At 48.3% G+C, this 11230-nt stretch overlaps 1 long non-coding RNA gene across 1 annotated transcript in view; it reads left to right on the top strand.

Moving 5' to 3' along the window:
• Window positions 1-563: 563 nt before the first annotated feature.
• The window catches only part of LOC141114616 (uncharacterized), a 33413-nt gene continuing 22746 nt past the window's right edge, over window positions 564-11230 (top strand). The window contains exon 1 of the long non-coding RNA XR_012236952.1: window positions 564-1145. This is a non-coding gene — a long non-coding RNA (uncharacterized lncRNA). The remainder of the gene's footprint in view (window positions 1146-11230) is intronic.

The raw sequence follows: 11230 nt of genomic DNA, 5'->3' as shown, positions 1-11230 counted from the left end.
AAGCGGACATCTTGTTACACCCACCGGAGTTTTGCATTTTACACGTATTTTTAACAGTAAAGTGAGTTTATATAGTGAAATAAAGTACTTAGAACTCCGTCTGACTGGTTAGATGTTGAATTTTAAAAGCAGCAGCAAGCCTGCTCCTCTCATAGGTTTGCTAATCAGACAGAAGTTTGCTGCTTTTAAAATTCAACATCTAACCAGTCAGATGGAATTATAAGCACTGTATTCTACTATATAAACTCACTTTACTGTTAAAAATAAGTGTATATGCAAAACCCCGGTGGGTGTAACAACATGTCCGCTTTTTCTCTCCTCAGTGTATCCTTACTATGGAGGAGTGCGGGGTGTAGCAAGGTGGCGGCGACGGAACGTCACTTCCGTTACCCCATGCGACGAAACAATCATCCACTAGCAGCTGCGTGGGTCACGATTAGCGTGGGGGGGGGACTGCCTGAGCGGGGGTAATCTTTGCCATGCATCACGGCTGATGGCATATGTACTCCCCCTACGCTGCTTCTGCAGCATAAGGACGAGCAGTTGGGGGGGTCGCTAAAAACACAACAGCCTGTGTACACACCTATGAGGACAAGCAGCTGTGTCTGTGCAGCCGTGCGTCCTAAGGGCCCGTTCAAACCAGAACGCAGTGCGGTAATGTGTTGCATGTGGTGATTTTACGATCAGCTGTTGTGGAGGCTTAAAATCCGCCTCTGCAGCTTCAGAAGTGAAGAAAGGTTGTGGGTGGGAGGCGCAATTGAAATGGAGGGTGGGGCACAGCCAGCCTAGATCCGCCCATTGTTACCTTCGCCCCTCTAGCTGGCAAATCGCAGACTGAGCTTCCTTCAGAGTGACGCACTAAGATAAACGGCTTCTGGCTGCGCGCTCGCACCTGATTGGCTGTCTCTGTAGCAGGCTCCGCCTCTTCATTTCTGCTGCCTATCAGCTCGCAGCTATTGTGCGCATGCGCCGTGTCTCCGACACGACAGCTGAGCGTAAACTCAGCTGTTGTGCTGTGCTGTAGGGCGCATGCGCCGTTCGTCCCGGGCACTTCTCAATAGAACACCTATCAAGAGTTCCTATAGCGGTGTTCACTCCTTCCTCACTTCTCAATAGAACACCGGCCGGAGAAGGATTGGGGTCAGGTAAGTAAAACGGGGGGCTCGGGGGACTGCAGCACCACGGAAGGTTTTTCACCTTAATACATAGAATGCTTAAGGTGGAAAAACCATCAGGGTTTACATCCCCTTTAATGTATGGTGTTCCTATCATTGTTTTATAGATTATTAATACCTTCCCTTTTTGATTGATTTTTTATCATTATTAAATGATTCGTTTTTAAATTCATTTAAATTAAGTCAAAGTATTAATTCAAATGAAATGAAATAATTTTAATGATTGAATTAAATATTGTTAAATCTATTAAAGTATAAAGGAAATTATAGGAAAGTGAACACCCCTCCTGCAGCTGGCTGCTGATGCGACTCCTCCATGCGGGAGGCTCATGCTTGGACCTGTAGTTCCTCACTAATTGGGGGGGGGGGGGGGGTCATATCTTCAGCTCTGCAGGGTTCATTTGGGGGGGGGGGGGGGGGGAGTCACATCCTTAGTTATCAGGGGTTCATGCTGGGAACTGTAGTCTTTCACTTTTGGAGGGGGGGTCACATCCCCTAAAAGTGAAGGACTATAAGTCCCAGCATGAACTCCTGATAACTAAGGATGTGACTCCCCCACCCCCAAATCTAAGCCCCACCCCTTTGATCACATTTGTTTGTTAGCTTATTGGAGGGGGGGCTCATGTTAAATGTTTATCAGGTAGGAGGAGCAGGCACGCCTCTACCTGGAGTCAGCCCCGCCCCTGATGTCCTATCGCCTACCTTTTGCTGTAGAGAATAACAAATATACTGTAATGACCGCCTAATATACTAATAATACGATGATATGGGGGTGTCTGGATCCGTAATGTTCCTTCTATCCCTTATTAAAGATGTCCGCTCCCTCCTCTGAATCCCCCCAGCCACTATATCCACCCTTTTCCCTCTCAGTACGTGTTGCTATACACATATATCTGGGCTCGGTGTTTTTAACTTCAGAAATGCAGAGACAATGAACCATTCCTGTGGTCCTGGGTGGGCATCCCTGGTGTACACGGGTGGACATCCTCGGGGGGCTGCACTGATAATCAATCAGCGCAGACCCCCCCGCCAGAAGAGCAGCCAATCGGCTCTCTTCTACTCGAGTCCGTAAGTGTGAGTGGAGGAAAAGCCGATAAACGTCTCTACCTGTTTACGCTGTCATTGGACACAGCTGATCACATGGTAAAGAGCCTATGTCAGAGGCTCTTTACCGAGATCGGTGATGCGGTGTGTCAGATTGACACACCACACAAACAATCGCCATGCTGCGCGCGATCGCAGCTTATCCTGTTGGACATCATATGGTATGGGATAACATAATGATATGGGTGTGGTTTTAATTTGTCACGTATCTCACATTCGCTTTGGTTTCCCTTCATCCCCTACTGTAAATGGCCGACTTGGCTTCAGAAATGCCCCCCTCACTTCTCTGTGAATCCCCTAGCGACCCACCTCCACCCTCCTCCCCTCCTTCTACCGGCGGAAAGAAGACGTGTTTCTCTATAAACATAAGATTGGTGGGCGTGACTTGTTTCCCCTGGGTGACGGGCTCCTCGCCCCTATTCCTAGTCCCCCCCCCCCCCCACACACACACACACACACACACACACACACACACACACACACTCCACCTGGCAGGAAGAAGTGATCATGGCTGCAGCTGACAGGGACGATTCTGTGTATCCCATCGCCATTTAAGCAATAAGAGCCTCTAACAGTGCACAGTAAAGGGAGCCTTTACCATGTATGCTTGAGGAGGGGCCCCTGAAAGTATGCACTGAGGCCCCCCCATAATGAGAACTATCAGGAGTCCCTTTTTATCAGGCTTAAAGTGTATGGGCCCCCGTGCTATGTGGGAGGATGTTACCCTTTAAAAGAAAAGTATGGGTTTTTTTTTTCTGTTAATCATACTTACCTCGGTGGATAGAGCATTGGACCGATGCTGCAGCTGTCCCCCGGCGTCTCTACACTGAGAACCGAGCCACCGAACATTGCTGATGGCTCGGTTCTCACTCCTCCCTGAGCAGAGCGATGCTGACTCTGTCAGCATTGCTCCTGCTCTCCTTCTCCACGCTCATTGGAGTGATGAGCTGTGGAGGGGCAGGGAGCGGCCGTTTTAGCGGCTCGCTGAGACTGCCATCAGTCAAGGCAGCTGGCGGATCCAGACTTGGGAAGTCGGGATGATGCGCTGCCTCGACTGATGGCAGTGACGTCAGCGGAGAGCGGTTTCAGACAGCTCTCCGCTGAAAACGGGTCACAGGCGTGCAAAACTGATTGCACTCCTGTGACCCTTAGGAGAAGCCCAGCCTAAAAAGCTCAGGCTGGACTTCTCCTTTAAGCCTGAGAAGGAGGGGCCTCTGAAAGTATGCACTGAGCCTCCTCCCCCACCATGATAAGAAGAATCAGGGGCCCCTTTTTGTCAGGCATAAAACATATGGGCCTCCATGCTGAGTGTGCTGTGTGGGAGGACGTTATCCTTTTAACCCTGAGAAGGAGGGGCCTCCGATAGTAAGCAGTGTGGGGGCCATGTTCTGTTCTTTTTTAATAGATTTTGGTAGAGAAGGGCTAACAGCCCATTTTTAGAAATGTCACTCCCTGTCCTAGAGACACAACAGGAAGTGGGAGGAACCTCTCCTCCCATTAGTTACCAGAATGGGTGTCCCCGTTGGAAGATCTTCATTTGCCTCCTGCTGTGGTGACAATGCAAAAATTTTGGATTTCTCCCCTCGCTGTCTTTCTTGTGGTCACAGGTACAAATAAAGGGGGGGGGGGTTTCAGATAGCAATAAAAGCCTGACAGTCTAATCCTCCCCCACCCTTTACAAAACTAAAAGGTTTTGCCTTAGCCGTGTTCCCCAACTCTTTTTTTCAGTCAGCCTTCTAGATAGAGTCCTGGGGCACAGCAATCTAAAATGTCATGTATGACACAGAGGTGCCTTGTATTTGTATAATATTTAGGTCAGTGAGCGGTATGTAGTGGTAGGATAGGTCACTATGTGGTAGCGGGGCAGGCAGTGAGCACTATGTAGTGGCTGGGCAGTGAGTGGTAGGATAGGGTACTCTGTAGTGGCAGGGCGGGCATTGGGCACTATGTAGCGGCCGGTAGGCATTCTGTAGTAGCAGGGCAGCCGGTGGGCACTCTGTAGTGGCTGGTGGGGCCTCTGTAGAGGCCGGTGGGCACTCTGTAGTGGCAAAATCGCAAAAAATAGTACAGATACTACTTTTTAAAATCGGTGCGGCGCCGCAAATGCGGCATTGCACCGATTAGGACGGTGCCATTGCCGCCGATTTGACATGTCAGAACGCACCAGTGTGAACCAGGGCTAAGGCCAATTTGAATGCAAATTATATATGCTGCTAGAGCTACAATACTGAGAAAATGGAAAATTGAAATTTAAAATTCAACATCTAACCAGTCGGACGAAATTATAAGTACTGTATTTCGCTATATAAACTAACTTTACTCCTAAAAATAATTTTAAAGTGCAAAACTCCGGTGGGTGTAATCAGATGTCCGCTTTCCCCTCCTCAGTGTATCCTTACTGTGGAGGAGTGCGGGGTGTAGCAAGATGGCGGTGACGGAACATCACTTCCATTTTTAGGGTTGCCACCTCATCCCTTTAAACCCGAACACATATGAATTACACAGGTTCTGAGGCTAATTAAATGCAGATAAGGCAACAAGCGAGTTTAATTACCACCTTAATCAGCCACATAACCTGTGTAATTAATAAGTGTTCGGGTTTAAAGGGTTGAGGTGGCAATTCTACTTCTGTTACACATTCTGACAAGTCGCCTGATCTGACTAAACACCAGCAGTAAGCATTTTCATTGGTGTGACGATGACCTTTTATATTGTAATTCGTGTTTTGCGGGTGACCGAGCCTGGATGCTTCTGACTGCCCATCCCTAGCTGCAGGGACCTGCTTGCTGTGCAGCTATGCAGCTACATGTGAATGACGGCTGGGTGGGGGCAGTGCAGATCTCAGGAGGGGGCGCTTTATGATGCTGGTCTGAGGTGGAGAGGCCCCTCCCCTTGTACATATAAAATCTATGACCCCCTCAACAGTAAATGGGGCTTTGCACATCAGGCCTGAGTTGGAAGGGCCCGTCGCTGTGTGGGAGGGGGCCCCTTACCCTGTAGAATTAAAGTGTATTGACCCCTTACAGTAAAGGGGGCCCTCAGTCTGCAGGCCTGAGGTGGAAGGGCCCTTACCCTATAGGACTAAAGAGGAGGGGCCCCTGACAGTGTATGGTAAATCGAAGGCCTGGGATAGATGGAGGGGCCCCTCACAGTGCTTAGTTTGGGGGCCCCTTACCTTGTACGTGGTAAGGGCCCCTGACCGTGTACAGCAAAGAGAGCCATCACATGCCAAATTACATCAGAATTCTCCCTTAAATCGGGTGTCCTCATCGGAATGTCACACAATCATTTCCGAGATTTCTTCTCCTCCTCCATCACACAACACGTCCGTCCTCTCTCTGTGTTCTGTCGGATAGTGCCGTACGGAACAGCACAACAGCTGAGTTTACAACCAGCTGTTGTGTCGAAAAGACGGCGCCTGCGCACAATAGCCAATGAAAGAAATACTTCTGTCAGATTGTGCCTGGCGCTGGCGAGGCGTGTTCATGTCGGTGAGGGGCGGATTAGTACATGATGGGGGCGGATTTTTAAATGAAGGCCAGTGCTGCAAAACACAAATTTTTCAGATAGAAAAATCTGTGTTTTGCAGCACTGCCCATCATTGAATTATCTGCCCCCATCATGTACTAATCCGGCCCTCACGGACACTAACACGCCTCACCAGCGCCAGGCACAATCTGACAGAAAAATCTTCCGTCAGTTATTGTGCGCAGGCGCCGTCTCTCTGACACAACAGCTGATCGTAAGCTCTGCTGTTGTGCTGTTCCGTACGGCGCATGCGCCGTACATCCCGGGCACTTCTCGATAGAAGACCGCCTGGAGAAGGATTGGGGTCGGGTAAATAAAACGGGGGGCCCCCCCCCATCTACGCTCCCCCCTTTGATCCCATTTGTTAGCTTATTGGGGGGGCTCATGTTTTAATGTTTATCAGGTAGGAGGAGCAGGCACGCCTCTAGCTGGAGGCAGCCCCGCCCCTGATGTCCTATCACCAGGGCCGGACTTACCATTGGGCTTGACTGGGCTCAAGCCCATGGGCCCCGCGGGCCCCAGCCGAGTGTACTCGGCTATACTCGGCTTGTTCTGCTCACAGTCACGCCTAGTCCCGCCCTATGATGATGGACATAACTCAGGGACTGGGTGTGACTTTGAGCGGAGCTAGCCGAGTACACTCGGCTATGTATGTATATCGGCAGCGCTCCTCTCCGCTCACAGTCACACCCAGTCCCGCCATTGGAACTGTGTTATGTCCATCATAGGGTGGGACTGGGCGGGACTGCGAGAGGAGCCGAGATACACAGGACCAGCTCTGTGTATCTCGGCGGCACCATATTTAAACTGACAAGTCACTGCAGTTTAACTGCAGGCCTGGACAAGGCTGCAAATGACACAGACAAGGCTGCAGATGGAGGCTGCAAATGACACTGACAAGGCTGCAATGTCACTGGACAAGGTTGCAAATAACACTGGACAAGCATGTAGATGGACGCTGTGCAAGGCTGCATTGATGAGCATTTAAATGTACGTTTTTTTCCTTAAAATTCCTTAAACTCTTATCTTGAGGTTTGCTGATTGGTTATTGGCAGTTATGTAGTGCCTCGTTTACTGCCGTTGAGAAAACCTGTCTGCATTAGACAGTGATGTAATGGCGGACAAACGGTATCAGAGTGGTGCGCTTAAAAGAAAACTAAGGGCTCTTTCACACGGGGGATCCGTATGTCCGTTTTTCATCCTTCCGTTTTCGGATGAAAAACGGACATACATGTATCCCTATGGAGCGTCGGATGTCAGCGGTGACATGTCCGCTGACATCCGACCCCCTCCGATCCGAAAAGTGTAACGGAGGAAAACCCTACTTTTCCATCCGTTTTCAGATCGGATGGGGTGACGACGGACACTACGGTCCGTCATCACCCGATCCCCCATAGGGGAGAGCGGCGCTCTGACAGGTCTGTCACTGCACATTGTGCAGCGAAGGACCTCTCATCTTCCTGCTCAGCGGGGATCGGCTGAGCCAGCGGGTGTTCATGGGGCGGATCATCACTGATCCGCCCCGTGTGAAAGAGCCCTAAAGGTTTAAAGTAATGTATAGAAGGTAGAGCCCGAAAGTGACTCAGGCCCAGGGGCCCCCACCACCCTAAGTCCTGCCCTGCCTATCACCTACCTTTTGCTGTAGAGAATAACAAATATACTGTAATGACCGCCTAATATACTGATAATACGATGATATGGGGGTGTCTGGATCCGTAGTTTTCCTCCTTAGCCTTATTACAGAAGTCCGCTCCCTCCTCTGAATCCCCCCAGCCACTATATCCGCCCTTTTCCCTCTCAGTATGTGTTGCTAAACATGTATATCTGGGCTCGGTGTTTTCAACTTCAGGGAGCTCAGAGACAATGAACCACTCCTGTGGTCCTGGGTGGGCATCTCTGGTGGACACGGGTGGGCATCCTTGGGGGGGGGCCGCACTGATAATCAGTGCAGACCCCCCCCCCCCTGTGAAGAGCAGCCAATCGGCTCTTCTCTACTTCAGTCCCTCAGTGCGAGTGGAGGAAAAGCTGATAAACGCTTCTTCCTGTTTACGCTGTGATTGGACACAGCTGATCACATGGTAAAGAGCCTACGTCAGAGAAAAAAATGGGGTCTATTAGACCTTAGATCTCTCCTCTGCCCTCAAAGCATCTGACCAAACCAAGATCGGTGTGATAAAATGCTTTCCCAATTTCCCAATGGCGCTGTTTACATCCGGCGAAATCTAAGTCATAAAAATGCTCGTAGCTTCCGGTTTCTTAGGCCATAGGGAACCTGAGAATGCAGCCGGTGATTCGACCAGCTGACGATAGAGCTGATCAGAGACCAGAATGGCTCCAAAAATCTCTATGGCCTAAGAAACTGTGTTTTATTGTTAACCATTTTTTTGTTTTCAGGTGCGCCATTCAGCTGTAGAGCGGATTTATTTATCTTGACAGCAACAACGTTTGCTCCCACGATACGCATGGAAGACGGTGGGGGGGAGGGGGGGCATTCCCTCCCACTGCTTGTAAAAGCAGTCTAGAGGCTAATTGGCCCCTAGGATTGCTCTTACATGAAAGCCAACCGCTGGCTGAAAAGAATGATACCAAGATGATACCTAAACCTGCAGGCATCATTCTGGTATAACCACTAAAAGTCCAGAAATATACCAGTACGTTGCTGGTCCTTGTTGGGCATATATTGTAAACTTTTTTTTTTCATGCAGCCTGTGGGCTGAACGAAAAAAAGAGATTGATCGGTGGGTATGCCCACCATTAAAATACCTGCCTTCATCCACCCACCTCTAATTATGGGCATACATGCACCATTTATATATGCCGAAGCATAGGGGCATCCGCCCCAAAAGGTAGGAGCAAATCGCTCCTCCGCCCCTGCTGCTCCCATGCTTCGGCATATATGCTCTTTTTTTTTAACTGTGGTGGTGAAATCACCTCCTACAGCACTGGAGCCAAGGCTTTATGGATCATGGGAGAAAACGCTGTCGCTGTCAAGATAAATCCGCGCTGCAACTGAATGGCGTACCTGCTAAGCAAATGATGGTAACAATAACACAAAGTAACATTACAGTATAACAGTAAGACTTACCATACCTGCAAAGCAAAAACAAAAAAAAAAATAGTAAAAAATAAAACATTTTTTAATGCAACCTGTGCCTAAAATATATATATATATATATATATATATATATATATATATATATATATATATATATATATATATATATATATATATATATATATATATATATATATATATATATACACCGAAGCATGTGGAACTGTGGTGGTGAAATCGCCTCCGACATCGCTGGAGTCACGGCTTTATGTATCGTGGGAGCAAACGCTGTTGCTGTCAAGATAAATAAATCCGCTCTGCAGCTGAATGGGGTACCTGAAAACAAAAAATGGTTAACAATAAAACACAGTAAACAGTAAAGTATAAAAAATTGCATACCTATAAAGCAAACGTGATAAAACATAATAACACTAAAACTTTGCTGAACAGAATACAGTAAAAAAGTGCAGATCAATAGAGAACAATAAAACGACAACTATTTTTATATATATATTTTTTTTTTACACTTATTTTGTAACTGTAACCGGTTCCAGGTTCGGGTCTCTCAAAATGCGATGGCATCTTGGGAGACCCTGTGAAAGTGTGCCTAGTCTGTGCAGTGCTGTACCCTACGTTAATACTCAACTAGTGTATGGTAGCGTTCAAAACATTCACCAATGCAAAGAACAGGATTGTCAGGACAGGAGGGACAATAATAGTGGGTGTCGCGCCTATATCCGCGCTTGCTGCAGACACATCTTTTTTGGGGGTCTGGTTGGGTAGGGGTACTCAAGAGGACATAAAGAAAATGCCTCTCATGCAGCCGGCTTACTGCATTTGGTTGGGGAAGGTGAGGTGGAGCACCGTCTGGAAACAGAAGGGCTCTGACGATCTCTTCCTAGAATTTAAGGAAGGATCCAGTCTGTCCTGAAGCTCTGTATAGCACATGAGCGTTCAGCAAAGCCAATTGAAATAAATAGACACTTTCTTGTACCAGCGTCTGACCTTACGGGCAATTAGGTACCACGCCAACAACTGGTCGTTGAGGTCCACCCCTTCCATATTTTGGTTATATTCGTGGACACAGAGGGGTTTCTCCACAACACCAGTCGCTGTAGTAATTTGAACCGTCGTGTCTGCATGAAGGGAGGTAAGAACGAAAACATTATTATTATCCCTCCACTTCAACTTCATAGCGAGCAAGTTATTACACTTGAAGCAGGCTCTCTTCCCCAGCCTAAGATGGGAATCTACAAGCCGCTGGGGAAAGCCCCAGCGATTAGGTCGCACGGTGCCACATGCTACAATCTGCTGATCAAACAAGTGACTAAAAAGTGGCACTCTCGTGTAATAATTGTCCACATATAAGTGGTACCCCTTTCCGAATAAGGGTGACACCAAGTCCCACACAATCTTGCCAGCGCTTCCTATGTAGTCAGGGCAGTTTGTCGGCTCTACGTGGCTATCTTTTCCCTCGTAAACTATAAAACTACATGTATAGCCTGTGGCCCTGTCACAGAGCTTATACATCTTGACCCCGTATCTGGCACGCTTGCTGGGAAGGTACTGTTTGAATGACAAGCGGCCAGAAAACATAATCAGGGACTCATCAACACAGACAACTTGATGGGGAGTAAACAAGTCTGAAAAATGTTGGTTGAAGTGGTTTACGAGGGGCCGAATTTTGTAGAGCCGATCGTATTCAGGGTCTCCACAAGGACGACAGAGTTCATTGTCATTGAAGTGCATGAACTGCAAGATCTGCTCATATCGTGCCCTGGTCATGGAGGCAGAGAACAAGGGCATATGGTGAATTGGGTCAGTGGACCAATATGACCGCAACTCACTCTTTTTAGTTATGCCCATGTTGAGGGAAAGACCCAGAAAGAGCTTAAATTCGGAAACCATAATTGGTCTCCAATCTGTGGAAAGGGAGGGCTGGGGAATAGTGGCGATGGGTTGACCAGCATACAAATTGCTTTGGTCCACAATAGATCTATAAAGATCTTCGGTGAAAAACAGCGAATAAAAATCAAGTGACGTAAAATCAACTGTTTCCACCTGAATGTCGGGTTGGCCAGTGAATGGGGGAAGTAGGGGTGTTGCAGAAGTGGTGGGTTCCCAATTAGGATTGGTGAATGCAGCAGGAAGGTCACTATGGGCAGGACGGGCCTGTGTTCGTCTTCTTGGTGGCAGCGGGACACTACTTGTGTTCGCCACCTCACCAGCTTGAACTGCACTTATGGGACTCGCCACGTCACCACGTGATACTGCAGTGCTGGATTGACTATGACCAGGGTGTACTAGGCCGCTGGTGATTGCCAGTTCACCAAAAGCAATAGCGGTGCTAGTACTGCTCTGCTCCATA

Source organism: Aquarana catesbeiana, linkage group LG01, assembly GCF_042186555.1.
Source record: "Aquarana catesbeiana isolate 2022-GZ linkage group LG01, ASM4218655v1, whole genome shotgun sequence".
Taxonomy (NCBI): Eukaryota; Metazoa; Chordata; class Amphibia; order Anura; family Ranidae; genus Aquarana; species Aquarana catesbeiana.
The sequence above is the reverse complement of the archived record's forward strand: the minus strand, read 5'-3'. Positions and strand labels throughout refer to the sequence as shown.